Consider the following 2,124-nt stretch of genomic DNA (forward strand, 5'->3'; position numbering starts at 1 on the left):
TTTGTAGAATTAATGAGTAAATTATAGCTCAAATTTATTATAAACAACTTAAAAAAAAACAAGCCTAATGTCTAATAAACTGAGTGTTCAATATATATTGATTGAATGTATAAAATTTTCCTGCCCTTAAGAAAATGCTATTGTAATTCTGAGTTCTCAATTTCATTTTTGTTTAACTTCTTTCCTTTTTGAGGTTCTTAAGATAACCTGAAGCAATGCTATTTTTTTTTTCAAACAGACAGTATCCATGGACTGAAATCATAAATACGGACCTTTCTGACATCAGGCAAGTAAAAATATCTCCACTAGTTTTTTTCTTTGAAATTACTAGAGTTAGGCACCCACTACTTTTGGGACTGCATTTTACTTATGGAGGCCTTTCTAAGTTAGCATAAATCTCTACTGTTTCCACTTAAGGTTCTGCTTGTTGGTTTGTTTTTTTTTTCCCTTTAATACTCTGGGCACAGAAAGCAGCAGGACCATGTCTTCCTCATTTAAAAACCTTTTCATCTAATATGGAAGATTAACTCATCCCTTAGTCTCTTTTCCTGGTAAATTAAACCAATTGTTTTAACCTCTCCTTATAAACTTATTTGCCAGGTCTTTAATTTAATCAAGGTGTTCTACAAAAGCTATTAAACTTCTTTCTTTGCCTTTCCAAAAGCTGCCATCAAAACACTGGGTGTCCCAACCTCTGTACAACTCACCATTGTTAACAGAAACATCCTTCCTGGCTTCCCTTTCTCATGTGATACAATTACGAACAATTCACAGCAGCATTTGGGACCATAGCAGGCACCGCTGGAGAGAAGCAAGCTCATCCTGCACGAACGCATAGAGCATGTTAGCTCAATCTACCAGCATACCTATTACTAATTTTTTGGGGGGGTGGGGGGTGGGCAATGGGGGTAGTTATCAGTTCTAAAAATCTTGTATGACTATTTTGTAAATTCTATCTCTGTGGCTTCAGATAAATAAAACATGAATTCCTATTATTCACAGAATGACTGGAGAGTTGCCCTGGGTTCTGTTTTGTGGCAAGAGGTCATGAGGCTCCCAGGGATAAAGTATTCATGCAGCGTGAGTTAACGTCAATTTTTTTTAGCAACATTCCCCCCACCCCCCAGCACACCCCAAATGTATCAATATTAAAAGAAGCTGTGATTTCTGTAGGCTGCTGCAGCCCAGGCAGAGGCCGCTTTGCTGAGTGCTATCTCGGAGGTCAAAAATAATAACTGCACTGACCGGGTGCTTACCGCATGCTTTACTTGTACTAATTCACTGAGTCCTCACAACAACCTTAGGAAGGGGGCGCTATGATTATCCCTACCTTACAGATGGGGAAACCAAGGCTCAGAGGGGTTAAGTGATGCAGGTCTAGTAGGCTCCCCAAAGATGTCCAGGTCCTAATCTCTGGAACTTTTGCACATTATTTTACATGGCACAGGGACTTTGCAGGTGTGATTGAGGCTGTGGAACTTGATATGGGGAGATTATCCTGGATTATGTGAGTGGGCTCAATGTAATCACACAAGTCTGTAAAAGCCGAGAACCTTCCTAGCTGTGGCCAGATAAATGTAATGTCAGAGATGAGTCAAGGAGCGCTGGCAGCCTCTAGAAACTGGAGAAGGCAAGAAGAAGGATTCTCCCCTACAGGCGTTAGCAAGGACTACAGCCCTGCCAACACCCTGATTTTAGTCTAGTGAGACCACTGTTGGACTTCTTTCCTTCCAAACTGTAAACTGATAAACCCGTGTTGTTTTAAGCCACTAAGTTTGTGACAGTTTGTTATGGAAGCAATAAGAAACTAATTGAGGTTGTGGAACTCGAAGCCTTTCCAGAGGACCAGGATCTTTGGGATGAGTTTTCTGAATTGATACTGAGTTTTCTGGATTGGTTCTCTAATCTCATTAGCTCTAAAGGCAATCCCGCCCTGTTTTCAGCAGTAAAAAGAGCAGTGGCAGTTGATGGGACAATGTGACAAAGAGATACGCAAATTTCACCGTGGATGCCCCACTTCCAGTATCAAAACCTGAGCCTGCATTCACCTCATCTTCTTTCACCAAGTTCTTTCTTCAAAGCACGGCCTTCGTATGGGGCTATCATGCAGGTAAAGGGCAGGAT

This window comes from Pteropus vampyrus, unplaced genomic scaffold (genome assembly GCF_000151845.1).
Source record: "Pteropus vampyrus isolate Shadow unplaced genomic scaffold, Pvam_2.0 Scaffold215, whole genome shotgun sequence".
Classification (NCBI taxonomy): domain Eukaryota; kingdom Metazoa; phylum Chordata; class Mammalia; order Chiroptera; family Pteropodidae; genus Pteropus; species Pteropus vampyrus.